The 22511-nt window shown below is 48.7% G+C and overlaps 2 non-coding genes across 2 annotated transcripts; both read left to right on the forward strand.

The window, feature by feature from the left end:
- Positions 1-3963: 3963 nt before the first annotated feature.
- TRNAT-UGU (transfer RNA threonine (anticodon UGU)) lies at positions 3964-4037 on the forward strand. The gene has a single exon. It is a non-coding gene; the product is annotated as a tRNA-Thr (tRNA).
- Positions 4038-7290: 3253 nt separating this feature from the next.
- TRNAC-GCA (transfer RNA cysteine (anticodon GCA)) lies at positions 7291-7362 on the forward strand. The gene has a single exon. It is a non-coding gene; the product is annotated as a tRNA-Cys (tRNA).
- Positions 7363-22511: the final 15149 nt, after the last annotated feature.

A 22511-nucleotide genomic window follows, 5' to 3' on the forward strand; every position in this document is an offset into this window, starting at 1 on the left:
AGAATTTAACAATCTGGCAAGAGATTCCTGCGGGTTGACCTGATGGTTGTGTTTCTTGCTGCTTCACCTGATCCCCACAATTTGGTCCTTGTACCTGCAGCTGCCACGCTCTTCCTCCTGCCCGCATGGCACTTAAGGGGAGCAGTACCAGGGCCAGGTTTATTAGTCAGGGAAAGGCAGGAGGGAGAGAATCCCCGGCTGGAGCCCAGCACACCTTTCCTCCTCTGGGCCCTAGAGCAGAGGCAGCTGTTGCTGACAGCTCTAAGGAAAGGCTTAAATGCCACAGACCAACTGAGGACAGGGCAAGAGGAGGGGAGGGTCATGCCCATGTGTGAATTCAGAGAGTAGTTGATTACCATTCTACATGCACATTTATAAAAATGTGCAGATACTGTGTTGCTGAATATGATAATTTTCATAGACTTTTAAAGAGCACATCTTTATAAAAATGATACCCAGAAATTGCTGATATCAATATCAACTGTCAATTTCCCTGTATAAGCAGACATCCATAGAAATATCAATATTTGGCCTTACAGGAACTATGAGGCTTCCCTCTACCGCAAATAAAGGAGAAATGTTGTCATGTCTTACATAAATTTTCACCTTACAGATAACTTACATGTTTCTCACTGTCCTGAGATCCATGGGACATGGGGAAGCTCTAGGAGATGGCTCCCCTTGGGATCATTTATTACACAGACCCAAAGGCTGGGGGAAACCAGACCCAACCTGCAGCCAGGAATACCAATTCCTAGATGCTCCCTCCTATAGAGAACTCAACTGAAGGGTCATGAAGAAGCAGGATGTTAGGTAATTTTGGCTGAGTGCTTAATGTGATGGATCATAAATTCATTGGGGTGTCCCCACACAGGTGGAAATGCTGCTGAATATGAAATTCCTTGTCTCTTCTGTTTTTAGTGCTGTAATATTAGTGCCAAATTTGCAACTCACAAACATACTCTCTCTCTCTCTCTCTCTCTCTCTCTCTCTCACACACACACACACACACACACATTTTTAAAGAAAATCCTTGCAAGAAGTCAAAAGTGCTTGCTGGATCTCACTGCTCTGCTTGATAGAATCCAAACACAAGCTGAACTTGTCAGGCATAGATGGGGGCTGACAGGGAGTCGGGTGTGGGGTGGTTTCAATTACACAGACAGGCACTAGTGACAAAGTTCCAGAATGTGTGGGAGTGTAAAGCTGGTTGGTCAATGTTACATTCCCCTCCCAGCTGTCATTGTCTGTCTATGAGAAGTGCAAATCTCATCTCTAATATGGCACATTCTGCCGAATGTGAGAGGTACCTTCATTTATGCTCTGTGAGGTTTGATCTCTGTTTTGTGCACTGTCTGTGAATGAAAATTATAGACTACTATATTCAAGAAAAAATGCATCAGCACATGTGATTGCCCCGACCACCGACAGAGAAATGCCACTGAGTTGAAGGTAATGACGTTCCTCTGTACTAAATAAGGACTGGCTACAGAGCTTGCTTACACACACACCAGATGCGTTCAGCATTACATCTTTTAATGCTCTACCAGTTCATTTAAATGAGGTATTTTACACACAGTGCCACCTTGTGGCTGATTAACGGGATGCTAAACTCTAGTATACTAAAGGGTGCACTACAGGCCCTCCAGGATATTTGCCTATCATCCTACTCTGGCTTCTGTCCAAAACCCCGGCAGAGCAATGAGACATGCATTTGTAGACGCCCACTCACAGCCCAGTCAGATCGTAGATTCTATAGCCTGGAGAGTTTGTTTTCTTCATTCAGAGGTCTTCTCTCCCTGTGCAGCCAGCAGTAATGCTTGATGAACCTAACACACATGCCCCCTCTCTTGTCAGAAGAGACTTCACTAGAAGTGTGGAGAATAGTTGCCCATCTAGAGCAGGGACAGTTCTAGTGATATGATCTAGCTGAATGAGAAAAGGCTTAGAAAACACAACTTGTAGGGATAGACTAAAGGAGCTAATCTATTTAGCTTAAGACAAAGAAGGTTAAGGGGTGACTTGATCCCAATCTATAAATATCTACGTAGGGAACAAATATTTAATACTGGGCTCCTCAATGTAGTAGAGAAAGGTTCAACATGATCCAATGGCTGGAAGTTGAAGCTAGACCTATTCAGACTGGAGATAAGGTGTATATTTTTAACCATGAGAGTAACTAACCATTGGAATAATTTACAAGGGTCGTGGTAGATTCTCTATCACTGACAATTCTTAAATTGAGGTTGGATGTTTTGCTAAGAGATCTGCTCGAAGAGTTATTCTGGGGATGTTCAATGGCCCATGTTATACAGGACTACATGATTATAACTCCCTCTTCTGGTCTTGGTAGTGTCAAATGAGAAGAACCCTCATATCAAGACTTCAGCTCAAGCTTTTGGTTCCAATCTATAGACAGAGGGACTATCAAGCAGAAATGAATAGTGAGTGCCTTTAGTGCTCCTGCTGATGTGCACAGACAAAGTGTGAAGGAATAGTTGCAAATGTTTTTGCTCCATGGGCATGTGATGAACTAATCGACAACCTGAAAAATGTTGAATGCGTGTCACTGTCGGTGCATTGAATCACAGATATGTGGAATTGCTTCCTCTCTTGGATCGCAATTTCAAGGTTTATGAAGGCAGTTTATGTCTGCAAACTAAACCTGTGTATTGTGTCAAACTTAAAGAAGAAACATCAGAACTTATAATGAGATAATAAATGTTCTGAATAAGTATGGAAGCAGATAATACAAAGACAAACTTTGGTGTTCGATACAGACATAGAAGAGAACATTTGCACATTAAAGTAAGGACAAGCTTAAAAAGGGAAGTGATAGGCCTTGGATGTCCTGCTCACATCGTGCACATCTTGCCGGCCGAAAGGGATTTTAGGGTGCAGCAGCACAAGGAGCGAGAAGGGCGAACCTCGGCAGCCAACTCCCCCACATGCGGGAAAACGGCTTTAGCTGCTGGCCCCGTGGACTGTCACCAGGCCTCCAGCTTGCCCCATTCGACCCAATGGGTTGATCTTCTGGCTAGAATTATTTGTGGTGGGATTTCCCCCCAACAGTACCCCACAGGGGTTCAGGGTCCTCTCCAGCACAGGCCACACAGGAAGGCAAAATGCTTGAGCTGCAGCACATGCTGGGCAGCCTTAAGGCTGGGCTCCCCAAGACAGGAGAGAAGAGAAAGACTCGGCCCCCAGAGGGGCAGGCTGGGGCTTCCTGGATTCGATTTGCTCACAGCCAGCCCCCTGCCCCCACTCCCAAGTCATCAATGGCACCCCAAGCTCAGCCCACCACAGCAGACCATCTCGGCCAGAAAGGAGTGCACTCGGACTAACCGTTGCTTCTTTTCCTTCCACCCAGAACCCTGCTTCTGGCCAATACGTTGCTGTAGATTGTTGTCCATTTCCTGCCTTGACAATTCAGACAATCCCTTTCCTGTCATATCCCCAGCACATCAGTGATTGCAATAGCCGGGGGCAGGTTTTCTCTGGGTCACTGAGCTTTGCCAGGGGGTTGGTGGCTCCTTTCTTTCCTCACCCTGGAGTAAACTCAGCTTTTTATTCCATCCTTGATGTTTCATGGAATAACAACAGCAGCACGAAATAAGAGGTGGGTAGGCTGGGTCTCCGGGGAGGGAGCAGAGAGATGTGGGTTGTGGGCAGACCTTGGGGTAGAGGGTGGAGAGGCACGAGCAGCAGGTGAGGAGGCCTCAGGGGAGGAGAGGAGCGAGTGAAAGGCAGACCAGCAGGCCTCAGCCAAAGAGGCAGAGCAGGGGAGGTAAGTGGCCAAAAGGGAGTGATGGTGGAGTACAGGTGGGGCCTCAGACATCTTGGAAGTAAAACTTCACCTGCTCCTCTGCTTTGCAGAATCCTAACACAAGGAACACTTGTCAGGCCCTGGTGGGGATGGCGGGGAGTCAGCTGTGGGAAGACAGTGTGCTTTAGCCCTAGGCAGGCACCATGGCTTAGCTGGCTAAAGCACCTGTCTTGTAAATAGCAGATCCTGGGTTCAACTCCCAGTGGTGCCTTCTTGAGTGGCCTTTTAGGGCCCCTGGTATTGGCTACTGTCAGAAGACAAAATACAGAGCTAGATGGTCCTTTGGTCTATCCCAGTATGGCTGTTTTCATGGTTTAAATTACACTCACAGGCACTGAAAATAGAGTTACTGAAAGCTTGGGTCCAGTCCCCTCACAGATGACCATCCTGCTGATCCTCAATCTTTGGGGTAAGATAGTATTTTAAATGTCCCATATCCGCAATCTTGTCCCACGGTGTTTGGGGGGAAATTATGAGGATGTTACCTTTTGAGATAAAAACTAAGAAATACAGAACAAGAGAATTCTTTCAGAAATCTGGGCTTTAGACATATTTCATTTAAAGCAGGGGGTCTGAGTTCCTGAGAAGGTTTTTGTTTGCAGGAGGCAACATGGTTTGGTCTGTCATTGTACCAAAGGGGAAGATGGTTGTTCATAAAGGAGGGGAGAAGACTAAATCTGTCTGGTGAGGATGGGATTTGAACCCATGCATACAAAGAATAATGGATTAGCATCTATCATCTTAATGACTCAGCCACCTCATCTGAACTGTCAGGAAAAGGACAGGAGGAGAAATCTAAGGCCAGCAGAGATAGGGCCAATATGTAGTTTTTAAATACTAAGCGTACGCAGGGTCTGAATGAGCTCCCCCCTCACATCTAGTGATGAGCTGGGGGAAAGATTTCAGGAACAGACCGTGTTTGCATAGACACACCTACTCTGCCTAGGTACGCAGCATGATGGGGCCACTTTGCCAAAATGACCGACCAGCCCAGGTGAGTTAAGTGGATCCCTGGATGCAGGGAGCTCTGATGTTGCTCCATCCCCCCCCCCCCCCCCGCAGCTCCCTAGAGGTGCACAGAGAAGCAGCATTCCAGGGAGGAGCAGGCAGCAATGCCAGCTGCTCCATGCATACAGGTCAATTTCCCCACATGGGTGCAGGAGGGGGGCAGTGGCTGGGGGCACAGGTGGGGAGTGCAGGAGTTAAGGGCAAAGGGGACACAGTGTAGGGGTGAGGGGGCAGGGGTTGGGGTGAAGGAGGTGCAAGCTTTGGGAGTGCAGGATCTAGGGGGAGTGGGAAGCCCACAGGGGCCAGGGGCAATGGGGGTTTGCCAAAATACAAGTTTTGCCCAGGGCGCCATTTTCCCTAAGGCCGGTCCTGGTGGGGAGTTTCCCCATTGATAACATTTCTTGCTGGGCGGGGGAGGGGGGAGAGAGAGAAGAGGCGTTTTCTCTGTTTCTTTCCTCTCCATTTCCCCCCCATTCCTTCAATTCCAGAATCCTCCCTTGTATTTCAGACTGTGCAGTGACGCCCTCCTCACCCCAGGACTCTGGAGCCTTTGCAGCAGAAAGATCCCAGGAGCTGAGGATGAATCCAGGGGGTGAGTAGCTGGCAGGAAGGAGTCCTAGCAGCTCTTCTGGGAGTGCAGGTGAGGAATGACTCTCCCTTCTCTAGATTCTCCCCGTGGGGCTTTGGGGAGCAGGGAGGGTTGTGTGATAAATTCCATCCAACATCCCCCTTTGATCTAAGGCGAGGGACGTCTGAGCTCTCCGCGATCCCCTTGACAGCACCAAACAAGGGGTGTTTTCCACTGCCCAGGAGACACCAGCCAGGGATTAAAGGCAGCCCCAGACTTTCCCTTTCTCCCTTCTGGGAAATCAAGTTCAAGTTTTTACAAGGAGCTAAAGAAGTCTCAACCCCGCATCTCAATTAATGTCACATTTCTCACTACTGGACAGAAACGAATGTTATTTCAATCCCAGGTGAGTCCACTTCAGTCATTTCTCAGCCTGATTCCTTCACCCTCATTCCTTAGGGCATTGTGTCACCGTGTGGGTATTTTGTTTCCCTCCTCAGGTTTACACAGAGACACAATTTTCTTTGTACAGATCCATGAACAGCACAAGCTTTCTGTGTCTCTAGTCTGAGCCAGGGCGTTCAATTCCATTGGAACCTTCTCTCCTGCAATGGCAATGGTCTGACAGAGGGGACGTGGCCACCTTCAGCCCTGACAGTGAGATATTCGCTCTCCTCTTTCTTCATGCGGCTGTTGTTGTTCCGTGAAATGAATGATGGAATAAAAAGCTGAGTTTACTCCAGAGTGAGGAAAGAAAGGAGCCACCAACTCCCTGAAAAATCTCAGTGTCCCAGAGAAAACCTGCCCCTGCTATTGGAATCACTGATGTGCTGGAGATATGACAGGAAAAGGGACTGTCCGAATTGCCAAGGCTGGGAATGAACAATCTACAACTATGTCATTGACCACAAACACACTCTAACCATGCTCCAGCCAGAAGGGAAATGGGCAGGAATTCTTGCTGTTCAGCCATGGCCACGCTTACAGAGCTGCACAGCAGTGAGTGTGCTGGGTAAGCTGGTCTGAGCAAACAATTGGAAATGACCATTCAATGAGAACAGAACCATAGTGTAGAAAAGCCCTTGTATTAAGTGGTTGTGGCTGAGTGCTTAGGGATCTAGCCTAGGAAACCATGGGGGTCTTTCTGTGGAGGTTTGATTCTTGCCAACTAGGGAAGGCTGGTGTCTTCATAGCTGTACTTTCAGTGCCTGAGCCCACATGGTGCCACAGGGAACTAAGTCTAATCTTACTCTCAGGCTAAGGACAAGTCTACATTTCAAACGCTGAGTCTTCGCTGCTGCAGCTCAGTTAATGAAGATGTTCTATGCCAGGGTTTCTCAAACTTAATTTCACTGCAACCCCCTTCTGCCAAAAAAAACCTTACTACATAACCCTGGGAAGGGGGACCAAACACCAAGCCCCTCCACACTGGGTGGGGAGGGAGCCACAGCTGAAGCCTGAGCCCTGCCCCCCTGGGGGGAGGGCAAAACTGGAGCTTGAGAGATTCATCCCTGGGTGGTGGGGATCAGACTTTTGGCTTCAGCCCCAGGCCCCAACAAATCTAACGCCAGCCCTGGCAACCCCATTAAAACAGGGTCACAACCCACTTTGGGGTCCTGACCCACAGTTTGAAAACAATTGCTCTATGCTGATGGGAGAGAGTTTTCCTGTCAGTGTAGTTAATCCACTTCCCCAGGAGGTGGTAGCTATGTCAGTGGGCGAAGCTATGATGGTGGGTGTGCAAGTTGTGGCGTTTACCACATTTATGAAGTTTAATTGAACCCCAGTTTTAAAACCACCTGTGGTCTGAGAATAGAAAAGGAGCTCACTGAAGCAGGGTCTGTCCTTCAAAGTCCTGGAGATAACAACTTCAACCCATTGTTGCCATGGGGGTATAGCTCAGTGACAGAGTGTTTGACTGCAGCTCAAGTGGTCCTTGGTTCAAATCCAAGTGCCCTCTGATAACCATTTAAAAAAAAAGGAAAACATTTTCATTTATATTCTCCATTATGCTCATGAATTCCACTATATGGGGATGCTTGAAATGAATGTAAACACTCAACATTTTGCTGTCCAAATGCATAAAAACATAGCAAACCTGTCCATCAGCTGAAATCATTCCAGTCTTCTGTGTCTAGTTTATGTTTTCATAAATTAAACAATGTACATTTGCAGATCCCTGTTCTCCAGGGACTATGCTATGCAGTAGAACAAGAACCACATCCAGTTCGGGTTCAGGAGTCTGATAAGCAAAGGCAACTTGAAGCAGGCTAAAGTCACCAGCACCGTGACCCCTTCACATTCAACCAGCAGCTGGGCCCCCAGGACAAGGCATGAGAAGAAGACAGTGGCTCTGAGCAGGAATATACCCACCAAGAAGCTGGCTAAAGCCGCCAAGATCCCCAGGAAGGCCACCATGGCCATGTCTAGGCTTAATCATCAGAATGTGGTGACTGCAGTGGGAACCAAAAAGGCAGAGACAAGCCCCCAAAAGTTCTAAGCTGCCAAGCCACAGAAGGTGGTCAAGATTCCACCTACAATTAAGACCGGAGAGTCAACGTCAAATCACCCAAAGCCAGGGCTAAGAAGGTGGCACTGAGAAAGAAGTGAAGAGATTTCCATTGGGATGACTCCTGCTCCCCTAATGGCTCTTTTATGAATCACCATGGACCACCCAGAGAGATCAAAGTCCTGCAGGACAAACAGCCCCATGGTTAGTATAATGAAGTGGTGGCAGTGGGGGGGAAGTGTTTCTCTTCCAGAGGGGAAGTGCTGTGTTTTGTGTAACACCTCCCAGGTGAGTGATGCACTGACAGGGCAGCTGCCCATAGCTCCCACATCAGCTCATTCCCTTCGATCTGCTTCTGCTGTTATTTCAGAACCAGCACTAGCGGGAGTGTGTCCCTGTGACCTCACCAGCTGTACAATAGGCTGTGTCTGCATCCCAGCTTTGATTAATCCCAGCTTTTAATTTATTCCTATTGTGATAGTTTCCCAGTTCTCTGCCTCATTCTAACATTCTGGTCAGAGACTGAATACGGGGAGGAATGGACTAGTTTGTGTGACATTTGGTAAGTTGCCATAGTATGTGATTGAAAACTCTGCCGGAGGTGGGCAGGAACCTGTTACAAACATAAAATAGCTAAGCTTTACCAAACTACCTGTGACACATTCAAACCTTCCTGTACACACACAATAGAAATTGGGGCTCTAAGAAATGGCAACTTTCCTTTAACACAGATCATTCTTTTCTGTAACTTCCAGAGGTATTGAAATGGCAGCTGTTTGAAGGTAAGGTGCTTCTATTTCATGATCAGCATCAGAGTCTCTGTAAATTTGCCACCCATAGAGCTGGTTGTTTCTGCATCTAACTAATTGCAGGGTTAGACATACCATTCAGTAACATTAACGCTCGGTAATATAATAATTAGTAATGCTGCAAATGTTCCATTCTCCCTCCAGAACTGCCTCAGAATCACCTTCCCTTTGTAGATCAATCTGTTCATGTGTGTCTATGAGGAAAATATGGTTTCTATGAAAAAAACATTATTTATTTAAAAGGACTGACACTGAATGGCCACACAATGCAGCCAGAACATCAGGAACGCAAAGCAACAGGGTCCTGGTTTGCACATTGATGGTGACAAGGGGTTGAACTCGACTCCCCTCTGTTAACAGACACATTTGTTTAATTCTCTGCGGCCAAACATAAGCTTAAATGAATTTCCAGGGCTGATGAAAGGGAGCTTTGGGATTCATTTCACTTGTCCACCAATGCAGCGTTTGTTGGTATAAATAGCAGCATGGGCTGGATAGAGAATGAAGCCAGGCCCTGACTTCCCTGGTAGCAAAACCTCCCAGCTGCAATCGGACATGCTGCACATCTGCAGGGATGGTGTAAATAGCCCAGCATGGCCCCTTTGGGGCTGTTGTGCCTGGCACAGGGCTGCTGATAGAAGGGCTCATTCCATGAATGGCTGCACGGTGCATGAGGCCCACACACCCTATGGCAATGGAGGGGTGTTTCCACCCCCAGTTGTGATGCAGGGAGAACAGGAGTTAGTTTCACATGCCTATTTGCAGGCTGTAATTTGGGGCACCCTGCTCGGTGTGGGGGATCCTGGCAGCTCAGTTTCAGGGCTGGAACAGGCCCCTGATTTAAAGGGTGGCCACATGGTTTCCAACACTCGGATGTCTCAGTCAATCTCCGTCTCCCAAAGCCGCAGGCCTGTGGACCTAGGGAAGGCTCCTGCACTGTCTCAGCTCCAACAACCAGGGTTAGGACTGACCCATGGGGCGCTAGGTGAGTGGCAGAGGCTTCAGGAGCTGAGAGTTTGCCTGAGACCTCAGGGACACAGCATGAGGGAGTATCCCTGGCATCTACATGAAAGGAGCAGAAGGGGATTTACTTGGGATGGGGAGTGAGTTGACAGGGTCTCAGGGGGGTGTATAGATTAGGGGAGGGCAAACTGTGGGCTAGACCCATCAGGGCTTTCAATCTGGGCCATGGGATTGCCAGCCCCAGGGCATGCAGCCCCTGCGGGGGAAGCGGATGACAGAGGGCTCCATGCACTGGCCTCGCCTGCAGGTACCGCCTCCCAGAGCTCCCATTGGCTGGGAATGGGGAACTGCGGCCAATGGAAGCTTCGGGGGTGGTATCCACAGGCGAGGGCAGCACGTGGCGGAGCCGCCTGCCCCCCCCCCCCAGAAGCCGCTGCCAGACATCTGGCCACTTCTGGGAGTGACGCAGGGCCAGGGCAGGCAAAGAGTCTGCCTTACTCCCACTACGCACCGCTGCCACCCCGGAGCCACTTGAGGTATGTGGTGCTGGGCCAGAGCCCATATCCCAAACCCCTCCTGCACCCTCCACACCAGACCCCTGCCCTGAGCCCCCTAACCCCTGCCTTGAGCCCCCTGCTGCACCCTCCTGCACCCCAACCCCCTGCCCTGAGCCCCCAGCAATGCGCACCCCCTCTGGAACCCCTACCCCCTGCCCTGAGCCCCCTCCCACACTCTGCATCCCTGAGTCCCCAACCCTCTTATTGAGGTTCTGGCTGTACTTTCCCCCCACACTTGTTTATTTACGCACACCCGATCTGAGGCCCCACGAAGTCACGGGAGCACCTCATCAACCTCCTTCTGGCCACGGTGGCATTCGTAGCACCAGGGAGAGGAGGTTGGCGGGGGCGCTGCAACTGGGGGACTGTTTTTCGTTCCTTTATCCATTCACGTATCTGGGCAGAGTTCCTCTGGGCAGCGTCCGCTGACTCTCTCAATGCCTTCAAGGAGCAATGGGCACTGTCTGGGGTTCTCTGCTCGGTGTCCCCTTCTGGTTCCCTAGTTTTGGGCCTTTGACCCCCACACCTGTTCCCGTTATTGCCTTTATTGCCCCCCAAACTTGGTTAGGTTCTGGGTTTAGTAGCTCCTCCCTAGGCTGGGGGAGGGGCTTTTAGCAGAGGGTGGTGCGCGCTACCACCTGCCCATGTCCTGGCGCTCAAAAAGACCACTCTCCCACTACTCCCTGGCTCTGCAGTATCACAATAAAATAGAAAATAAATAGCACAATGACATGCATCTGCCCAATAACAAAGCTAAATGACGAAGTGATAAGAGTAATTCAGGGAATTCAGGGAATCCCAGCAGCAGATAAGACAAATTTGTGAACTGCTAGGAGACTATGCATCAGATACACTGATAAGGGATTCTTTGTTTCTGTGAAGTATATCACTGAATTAAGTCTCCTACAGCACCTCAGTAGGTGACATCAGACAGAGATGACTGTGTCTTTAAGAACCCAGCCCTGGGAAGCCCATGCTGAGAGGTACTTGTCTGTGGGAGGGGAAATAAAAAAGCCGCTCTGCCCCCTTCCCTATTTTTGCAAACACTGGTGTCTCAGTTCACCAAGGTAACTGTTATCCCTCCGTCCCTGCCTGTGCAACGGTTTTGCCCTCTGTCACCATCTGGCAGCGCCTTTCCCCTGGGCTTAACCCCAGCTCCTTTCCCCCATCCCTGATTTTGCCCCTCTGCCCCCATCCTAACCCTGCCTACAGCTGCTTGACCCCCCTGACCAGTCAATTTCCGCCCCCTCCTCAGATCCTGGCCACCCTCCTCCTCCAATTTGCCCCCTTTGCTCCTTTTTAACCTCTGTAAATAGCAGCCCGCAGAATCTGATTCCAAGAAAGGGGAGGGTGAAGGGAAGTGGTTTCAGCAGATGTTACTGAGCATGCTCAGTTCATGTGAGCATGCTCAGTGCACCCTAAACAGGAAATTCCTACAGATAGCAGTTTCTCACACTACAGCTGAGGCAGCGTCAGGGAAGCGGCTCCATCACAGTCGAGGACCTGCACAGGCACGTTCCCTTCCCGGGAGCAGATCCCCAAGGGCTGCGAGATGAGCTGCTCCTAGAGCCTTTGGGCAGAATCTCTGTCCTGCCCATCCAGCACTGACCCCCTGGGGTCTCTCTGGCCCCTGGTGCCTGCAGCTCTTGGCTGGGGGCGGCAGAGCCTGGGACTGGTCCAGCTGGAGAAAGTCCCCACCTCAGATGGGCACAGAAAGTGCTTCAGTGAAAGTCTGTCCCTGGCCCAGCCCCACTGGGGCCGCAGCAGCAGCCCAGAGCTCAGCCCTGGCTCCCAGCTCACACTGGAGGCAGCAACACCAGCAGTGTCTCGTTCCTTACAGAGTTCCGCCTCCAGGAGCTTCCCCACAGCTCTTTTCCTTGTTTTTCCTGCCTTCCTTCCTACCAGCTCCTCACTGCTCCAGCTCCTTCAAGCCCAACCCGGGCTGCAGCTGCTGTATGCACCAGGCCAGGGACTTTCTGAGGTGGGAACTAGCCCCATCTCTGCTCCTTCTCCTGCCTCTGTGTGTCCCAGAGCCACTGCAGGGACTGACCCACACCCAGGCTCTCGCTCTTATTAGCACTCGCAGGGGCCAATCCAGCTACGGGAGAGTGAGCGCCCCTGGGAGCAGGGAAGTGACCGAGTCTCCCTGCCAGAGGGTGGGGGGAGAGGGAAGAACGGGAAAGTGGAGAGACTGAAAGGGGACAAGGAGAAATAAGCGGGAAAAGCAGCACCCAGCTCTTTTCTACTGCATCACCCCTGAGTAGATTACTCCTGAGCTCTGGGTAAATATTCCCCAGTGTCCAGAGTTCCCTAGATCCCCCTGCCTCCCAAGGGAATGCACATAGGTGTCTCCTTCCTGCCAGGCATGATTACACAGAGCTGTAGGTGTCACCCTTATGCCATGATTTGAGAAAGACAGCAAACCTTGGGAACATGCATCTGTATTTACAGTCCAGTGTTACAATACCTGCTCCAGGAAGTGTTTGTTCTATACTCCTACTGGATGGGCACAGAATGGGGCAGCCAAGGTTTGGTCAGTTTTTGTTGCTGCAGATTCCTTAATTTAGAAGAGTATGAAATGAAGAAAATGGACATTGAATTAAAGGGAAATTTCCAAATAAAAGTTCCAGCCCCTGTTGCTTATTGAAAGAAATGACTCAACATCCCAGTATGTATTTTATTAACATGAACAAATAAATCCAAGGGCACACGTCACTTAGGCTAAATGACTATAGACGCCACTCAGCTAAGGGTTAAACAATACAGTGATAAAGTTCAGTTCAAATCAGTAAATTAATGAGTTAACAAGGATATTGCATTGGAATCAAGTCATCAATTTAGTCAAACCATCAGATTAATACAGCAGAAAATCAGCCCTTATAAATCCTAAAAGAGCAACCCAAGAAGGCAGGTGCATATTTAGTGATGCCAAAACCCCAATCACAGTTTTTTACCCAGGCAGTGCAACCCAGATTTAGCCAGCTGAATATTTCAATACCGAAACCAAATTATTGCTTACATTGAGCCTACAACCTCAAAGCTCATTACAATCTTCTCCTTAGATTTCACTCTTGTGTAGCTAATACTTCTCTTTGCCCTCTCACCCCAAAACACACAGAGAACTTATAGAGACATTAGTAAAAGAAGTTCAAACAGCTCTCGCTGAACAATATGTATCTGACAGCTCAATTCCTTGCAATGCTTCCATAGGTGAGGAGCATGCATTCAGTCATTTCATAGGGCAGAGTTTTTAAGGCTATTAAGATTTGGGGAACTATTCTTCCTAGCATCTTCCCTTTGTAGATTTCAGAGGCGTTCACACACTCACACCCACTGAGCCACACGGTTACACCCCAATCTAATAGAAGGGCCGGGAGGTCTCCAACTTCATAAAAAGAAACAGACAAAAAATAGAAAAACGAACAAAATGTTTCTAAGATTATAAGGGGTTGGATCTCTGCACCTTTTGGTCTTTGGATTCACCTGGAATAGGAACTGTAGCTGCAGTTTAGGAACCAGGTAATTGCATAGATGGTCCAGCACTTTGGGATAGCAGGCTTTTCAGATACAGGGAGACTAGTGAAGGCTGCATAGCCTGTCGCCGTTGTGCTTCATTCCCCAGAGGGGATCAGTCCTGGGATCCTGGCAGTCAGTCTCTCTGAGGCTATGTCTACACTGGCAGAGTTACTGCACCAGGAGTTACAGTGCGGCTCAGAGAGCACTGAAGGGAAACTGCTATTGTGTGTTCACACTGTCAGCTGCCTGCGCAATAGCGTGTTCACACTTGCAGCACTTGCAGTGGTATTTGGAACGGTGCACTCAGTATCCCACTGAGCATCTCTTCCTCTTCTGACGCTAAGAGTTGTGGGAAGGTGGAGGGGGTCGCGGGGCATCCTGGGTCCTGTTCCAATGCCCTGTGATGCATTGCTTCACATCCAAGCAATTCCCGTGCTTCCGTCCGCATTTGGCGCCATCTTTCAATGATAACAGGAGTACTTGTGGCACCTTAGAGACTAACAAACCCATCTTTCAATGGTTTGTGTACTGCGCATTCTGCCTCTTCGGGCTGCAGGATTGGATCCCGCACTCTTGACCAATATGCTGCTTGCTCTTATTAACACATCACGAGTGGCAGTGGAGTTATTCCTTAAACTACAAAGGCAAGAGGAGTTTGACATTGATCTCACCACGCGTAGTAGCTACAACACGAGATTGCTTGTGGCATTCATGGTGGTGCTGACCACAGTGGAACACCGCTTTTGGGCTTGGGAAACAACCACCGAGTGGTGGGATCACATCGTGATGCACATCTGGGATGACGAGCAGTGGCTGCAGAGCTTTCAGAGGAGGAAAGCCACATTCATGGGACAGTGTAATAAGCTCACCCCAGCCATGCAGTGGAAGGACATGACAATGAGAGCTGCCCTGCCATTGGAGAAGCACATGGAAATTGCACTGTGGAAGCTGGCTACTCCAGACTGCTACCAATTGGTCACTAACTAGTTTGGAGTGGGAAAGTCGACCATTGGACACGTGTTGACAAAAGTGTGCAGGGCCATTAATTGCATCCTTCTCCAAAAGGCCGTGACTCTGGGCAACGTGTGTAACATTGTCGATGGCTTTGCATAAATGGGCTTCCCTAACTGCAGAGTGGGATAGATGGCACACATATTCCAGTTCTGGCACCAGACCACCTACCCACCAACTACATTAATAGCAAGGGGTATTTTTCTATGGTTCTCCAGGCACATGTGGATCACTATGGGCGTTTCATGGACATTAATGTAGGCTGGTACAGAAAGGGGCATGACACACACATCTTTCAGAACACTGGCCTGTTCAGGAAGATACAATCAAGGACTTTCTTCCCGGACCAGAAGATCACCGTAGGGGAAGTCAAAATGCCCATTGTGATCCTGGGAGATCCTGCTTACCCCTTAATGCCATGGCTTAAGAAGCCATACATGGGGCACCTTGACAGCAGCAAGGAGCGGTTCAAGAACAGGCTGAGCAAGTGCAGAATGACTGTTGAGTGTGCTTTTGGCCATTTAAAGACCCGCTGGCACTGCCTATATGGAAGGCTGGACCTGGCCGATGACAATATTCCTATGCTTATAGCCGCCTGCTGTACACTCCATAATATTTGTGAAGAAAAGAATGAAAGCTTCACTCAGGGCTGGACCACTGAGGCTCAGCGCCTGGAGGCTGAATTTGAACAGCCAGAGACCAGAGCTATCAGAGGGGCGCAGTGTGGGGCCATAAAGATCAGGGAAGCCTTGAGACAGCAATTTGAAGCTGAAAGCCTAATATTTGTTGCTATGCACTGGAGTGCAGTGCTTGTAATGCAAGGAGATGATTGTGATTGGTGCAGACGATGCACTATGAAGGTTTAAGAAAATTGCCTGTTGCTTTGCAGGACTCTATTTGCTTTCAATTAATGGAATGAAGATTGCTTTCAAACCAAAACTATTATTTTATTAAAAAGCAGCCACCGGAGGAGAGAGACAAATGGCGCAGAATGCTGTACGCCTCTCGTCAGGGTGGGTTTTTTTACAGCACTGCTACTGTGCAGTTTCTGCACACTAAGCAGTGTGTACACCTCAGAAAGCTGCTTTACTATGCAGAATCTTGCCAGTGTAGACAAAGCCATAGATGGCTTATATAAGAATGCAAGACTGGTCATACTGGGTCAGACCAATGGTCCATCTAACCCAGTGTGCTGCCTTAGAGTGACCAAAGCCAGATGCGTCAGAGGAAATGAACAGAGCAGGCTTGTTGACCTGCAAGGTAAGGGTCTTTCACTGTTATTTTTAACTTCATTGTTGTCGATTCCTACTTATCCTATCTTACCACACCTCCCTCGAAGTCTCTGGGCAAATCAGGTGTGAACCACTCCTTTGATACAGATGTGTCCCAATCCAGCTGAATTGAGGCAGATTTTGGGCCAATGTCAGTTTGGAAAAGACCTGCTTAACCCAGCAGGTTTCTCAAAGTATCTGTTGCTGTGAACTGCATGTAGTGTGTATGTGTGAACCCCAAAGGTATCAAGCATGAAAGAAACACAAGGCTAGTTCTGAGGGAGTTTCCAGAGTCAGGCCTGTGGGTTAAACAGCTGTGCTCAAAAGGAAAAGGGGCCTCAGCACCTATAAAAATAACTGGTTGCAAAAAAAAAAAACCAACAAAAAATTAAATTAAAAAAAAAGTGTCGGAGGCTGTTTTGTAGGTTGCTTACAAAGTCTAGAATGTTAGTTCCTGGAGAAGGCGTAAACCCCTCCCATTGCTGCTTCACCAACTGTAATGGCCCCTTAACCTCGCGGCCATACACAAGTTCAAATGGTGAAAACCCTAAACTGGGATGTGGTACAGCCCTGTAGGCAAAAAGCAACTGCTGCAACACTAGGTCCCAATCATTGGAGTGTTCATTTACGAATTTACGTATCATGGCCCCCAAAGTTCCATTAAACCTCTCCACCAGACCATTGGTTTGATGGTGATGAGGGGTGGCAACCAAGTGATTCACCCCATGAGCTTTCCACAGGTTTTTCATGTTCCCTGCCAGGAAATTAGTTCCCGAATCTGTAAGTATGTCGGAGGGCCACCCTACCCTGGCAAAAATGTCTGCTAATGCCTGGCACACACTTTTAGTCTTGGTGTTGCTTAAGGGTACAGCTTCCGGCCATCGGGTAGCAAAATCCATGAAAGTCAGTACGTACTGCTTTCCTCTGGGTGTCTTCTTTGGGAAAGGACCCAGAATATCCACAGCTCCTCGCTGAAATGGGACCTCAATTATGGGTAGTGGCTGGAGAGGGGCTTTAACCTGGTCTTGGGGCTTTCCCACTTGTTGGCACACCTCACAAGACCGGACATAATTAGCAACGTCCTTGCCCATTCCCTCCCAGTGGAAGGACTTCCCCAACCGGTCTTTGGTTCTGTTCACCCCAGAATGGCCACTGGGATGATCATGGGCTAAGCTCAAGAGTTTTACCCGATACTTAGTGGGAACTACCAGCTGTCTTTGAGGATGCCAGTCTTCTTGGTGCCCACCAGAAAGAGTCTCCTTGTATAAAAGTCCTTTTTCTACAACAAACCGGGATCGGTTAGAAGAGCTGAGAGGCGGTGGGGTGCTCCGTGCCGCTGCCCAAGCTTTTTGAAGGCTGTCATCTGCTTCCTGCTCGGCCTGGAACTGTTCCCTTGATGCTGGAGACATCAGTTCCTCCTTGGACTGTGGACTGGGGCTTGGTCCCTCTGGAAGCGATGCAGGTGCTGGGGCTTTTTCCATTGACTGTGAACCGCTGTCCGCTGGTGCACTATGTGGTATTTCAGGCTCTGGCTGAGCCTCTTGGGTAGGGTTATCTGCTGCTTCCGCCAGTTTAGGCTTGCTGGTGCCCTCTGGCATTGGAGTTGTAGACGGGGTTGCAAGTGCTGGACTCAGTGCTGGCAATGGTTCTGGTGCTGGTTGCGTTGCCAGTTCCGGTTCTGGGACTGGCTTTGGCTGGGTCTCTGGGATTGGATCCACTACGGCTGTTGCAGTCGTTGGCAGGGGATCCGGTTCCACCACCTGGTTTTGGGTCTCCGGTAACACAGACGGGGCCCTGGTGAACGGCTCAGGAACAGGGATGGGGGTGAAAGCTTGCTTAGCCTGGCTGCGGGTGACTATTCCCACCCTCTTGGCTAGCTTCACATGGTTGGCCAAGTCTTCCCCCAGCAGCATGGGAATGGGATAATTGTCATAGACTGCAAAAGTCCACATTCCTGACCAGCCCTTGTACTGGACATGCAACTGGGCTGTAGGCAAGGTTACAGACTGTGACACGAAGGGTTGAATTGTCACTGTAGCCTCAGGGTTGATGAGTTTGGGGTCCACTAGGGATTGGTGGATAGTTGACACTTGTGCCCCAGTGTCCCTCCAAGCGATAACCTTCTTTCCGCCCACTCTCAAGGTTTCCCTTCGCTCCGAGGGTATGAGAGAGGCATCTGGGTCTGGGGTTCTTTGGTGTGATTGGGGTGTAATGAACTGTAATCGGTTGGGGTTCTTGGGGCAGTGAGCCTTTATGTGCCCCAGTTCATTACATTTAAAACATCGCCCTGCTAAGGTATCACCGGGGCGATGTTGGTTGCTGGAGACTGGTGTGGTGGGGTGAGAAGGCGTCTGGGGTTTCCCTTGGGATGTGGGTGGGGTCTTGGGTTGTCCCTGGTGATAAGGTTTTGTTTCGGCTTGCCCCTTCTGATATTCGCTCCAACTGCTACTAGCTTTTTTCTTTTCTGTCACCTCCACCCATTTGGCTCCAATCTCCCCCGCCTCGGTTACAGTTTTGGGCTTCCCATCTAGGATGTACCTTTCTATTTCCTCAGGAACACCCTCTAAAAACTGCTCCATTTGCAATAGGAAGGGCAACTCTTCCGTAGATTTAACATTTGCTCCTGATATCCAGGCATCCCAATTTTTCCCAATGTGGTAGGCATGTCGGGTAAATGACACATCAGGTTTCCACCTTAGGGCTCTGAACCGCCGACGGGCATGCTCAGGTGTTAGTCCCATTCTGATTCTGGCCTTGTTTTTAAAAAGTTCATAACTGTTCATGTGTTCCTTAGGCATTTCAGCCGCCACCTCTGCTAAGGGTCCACTGAGCTGCGGCCTCAGCTCTACCATGTACTGGGTTGGAGGGATGTCGTATCCAAGGCAAGCCCTTTCAAAATTTTCTAAGAAGGCCTCAGTATCATCGCCTGCCTTGTAGGTGGGGAATTTCCTGGGATGGGAAGTGGTACCTGGAGAGGAGTTGTTAGGATGGTCTGATGCACCCTGCCTAGTCCTTGCTGCTTCCAGTTCCATCTCTCTTTTATGGGCCTCCTGTTTGGCTTTCTCTTCTCTTTCATGGGCCTCCTGTTTGGCTCTCTCTTCTCTGTCATGTTTGGCTTTTTCCAGCTCCATCTCTCTCTTGTGGGCCTCCTCTTTGGCTTCTTTCTCGAGTTTTTTAATTTGAAGTAGTCTCTGATGTTTTTTCTCATTTTCTTCTGCTTCTAGTCTGGCCAGTTCTAGTTTGCTAGCTGCTTCACTGGTAGTCATTTTCCTGCTTTCCTGTGCTGGGCCACACCCCTCTGCAGTTGACTGAAACTGGGATGTATTTAGCTCAGGCTCCTGCTGAGTGCTGCTGAGTTAACAGAGACTTTCTAACAAGCTACTCCCGAGGATGTAAAAAGAAAAAAAAAACACAATTCAGATTGTAAATTACCTTTACCAGATCAAAGTTTGCTCACTGATTGAACCGTTCTCTTAACAAAGGACCTTGTTAAAAAAAACTTAACACCTCTGCCTTCAGGCAAGGAGAGATAAGATATGCATCTACCTTCAGCTCTGCTCTCCAAGCAGCTAGAAGGAAAAAAAAATCTCTTACTGGCTTTTGGGTTTAAAACGATCCCACCGCTGTGCCACCATGTCAAGGCTGTATCCCTACTTTGAACTTTAGGGTACAAATGTAGGGGCCTGCATGAAAACTGCTAAGCTTATCTACCAGCTTAGCTCTGGTCCCGCTGCCACCATTCTCGATGGATTCCCTCCCTGGGAAGTCTTGAGAAACCTTTCACCAATTCCCTGGTGAATACAGATCCAAACTGCTTGGATCTTAAACAAGGAGAAATTGATCCTTCCCCCCTCCTTCCTTTCACCAACTCCTGGTGAATACAGATCCAAACCCCCTTTGGATCTTAAAACAAGGAGAAATCAATCAGGTTTTTAAAAAGAAGGCTTTTAATTAAAGCAAAAGGTAAAAATCATCTCTGCAAAATCAGTATGGAAAATAACTTTACAGGGTAATCAAACTTAAAGAGCTCAGAGGAATCCCCTCTGTCTTAGGTTCAAAGTATAGCAAACAAGATAAGCACTCTGGTAAAAGGTACATTTACAAGTTGAGAAAACAAAGTAAATCTAAGACGCCTTGCCTGGCTTTTACTTACAATTTTGAAATAAGAGAGACTTGTTTAGAAAGATGGGGAGAACCTGGATTGATGTCTGGTCCCTCTCAGTCCCAAGAGCGAACAACCCCTTAAACAAAGGACACACACAAAAGCCTTTCCCCCCCCCAAGATTTGAAAGTATCTTGTCCCCTTATTGGTCCTTGGGGTCAGGTGTCAGCCAGGTTACCCGAGCTTCTTAACCCTTTACAGGTAAAAGGATTTGGAGTCTCTGGCTAGGAGGGATTCCATAGCACTGTACACAGGAGAGCTGTCACCCTTCCCTTTATAGTTATGACATGCCCCCCAAATCACAGATAGTGTTGGACGTCCAGTTCCACACTGGCTGTGATTTCTTCCTGGAGCTTTAGGAGAAAACAGAGTTAATAAAACACATGTACCTTTAGACATACTACTGATTATATAAAAACTAACAATATGTTTTATTTCACGAACAATTGTTAACCAGTTAACTCTGGGAAACTTTCCCGGGAGAGTGCATCAGCCACTTTGTTAGAAGCTCCCAAAATGTGTTGTATTTCAAAATCAAAATCTTGGAGAGCTAAACTCCACCGAAGAAGTTTTTTGTTATTTCCCTTGGCGGTATGAAGCCACTGTAGCGCAGCATGGTCTGTTTGTAGTTGGAAACGTCGTCCCCAAACATATGGGCGTAGCTTTTCCAGCGCGTACACAATGGCATAGCATTCCTTTTCGCTGATTGACCAGTGGCTTTCCCTCTCAGACAGTTTCTTGCTGAGAAACACGACAGGATGGAATTCTTGATCCGGTCCTTCCTGCATTAAAACTGCTCCCACGCCTCGCTCGGAAGCATCTGTGGTTACTAGGAACAGTTTGTCAAAGTCTGGGGCCCTTAGCACAGGGTCAGACATGAGTGTTGCCTTAAGCTGGTTAAAGGCCTTTTGACACTTCTCAGTCCACTGAACTGCATTTGGCTGTTTCTTTCTGGTTAGGTCTGTCAGCGGGGCGGCGATTTGGCTGTAGTGTGGTACAAATCGCCTATAATATCCGGCCAAGCCTAAGAAGGATTGGACCTGTTTCTTTGACTTTGGAACCGGCCACTTTTGGATAGCATCCACTTTGGCCTGTAGGGGATTTATAGTTCCTTGACCCACCTGGTGCCCCAGGTACGTCACTCTGTTTTGGCCTATTTGACACTTTTTAGCCTTAACAGTTAGTCCTGCCTGCCGGATGCGCTCGAAGACTTTTTTCAGGTGCTCCAGGTGTTCTGTCCATGAATCAGAAAAAATGGCCACATCATCGAGGTAGGCAACTGCAGATTCTCCCAATCCTGCTAGGAGACCATCTACAAGTCTTTGGAAGGTGGCGGGTGCATTTCGCAACCCGAAAGGGAGTACATTGAATTCATACACCCCTGCCTGGGTGACGAAGGCTGACCTTTCCTTAGCGGGTTCATCTAGTGGTACTTGCCAGTACCCTTTGGTTAAGTCTAAAGTAGAGATGAATTGGGCATGTCCCAATTTTTCCAATAGCTCATCTGTGCATGGCATTGGATAGTTGTCAGGACGAGTTACAGCATTTAGCTTACGGTAGTCCACGCAAAAGCGTATTTCCCCATCTGGTTTGGGAACTAGAACCACTGGAGATGCCCATGCACTGGTAGAGGGGCGGATTATACCCATCTGTAGCATGTCCTGGATCTCCCTTTGTATAGCCGCTTGGGCATGAGGTGACTCCCGGTAGGGTGGGGTTCTAATTGGGTGAGCATTACCTGTGTCAATGGAGTGGTATGCCCGTTCGGTCCGCCCTGGAGTGGCTGAGAAAATCGGTGCAAAGCTTGTGCACAGCTCCTTTATCTGCTGTCGCTGCAGACGTCCCAGGGTCGTGGAGAGGTTTACCTCTTCCACGCCACCATTCCTTTTTCCTTCATAGTAGACACCTGCAGGCCACTCCGCGTCATCAGTTTCCTGGGCTGTAAACTGGCAAACGTTTAATTCTCTAGAATAAAAGGGCTTAAGAGAATTAACATGGTATACCTTAGGCTTTATGTTGGAGGTGGGGGAGGCTATTAGATAGTTAACAGCTCCTAGGCGCTCCTGGACCGTGAATGGTCCTTCCCACGACGCTTCCATTTTATGGGCCTGGAGCGCCTTTAAGACCATGACTTGGTCTCCTACTTTGAAGGACCGTTCTCTGGAATGTTTATCATACCAGGCCTTTTGCTCTTCCTGAGCATCCTTTAGGTTTTCTTTAGCAAGGGCTAAAGAGTGTCGGAGGCTGTTTTGTAGGTTGCTTACAAAGTCTAGAATGTTAGTTCCTGGAGAAGGCGTAAACCCCTCCCATT

The sequence above is a fragment of the Emys orbicularis genome, chromosome 15 (assembly GCF_028017835.1).
Source record: "Emys orbicularis isolate rEmyOrb1 chromosome 15, rEmyOrb1.hap1, whole genome shotgun sequence".
In the NCBI taxonomy this organism is placed as follows: Eukaryota; Metazoa; Chordata; order Testudines; family Emydidae; genus Emys; species Emys orbicularis.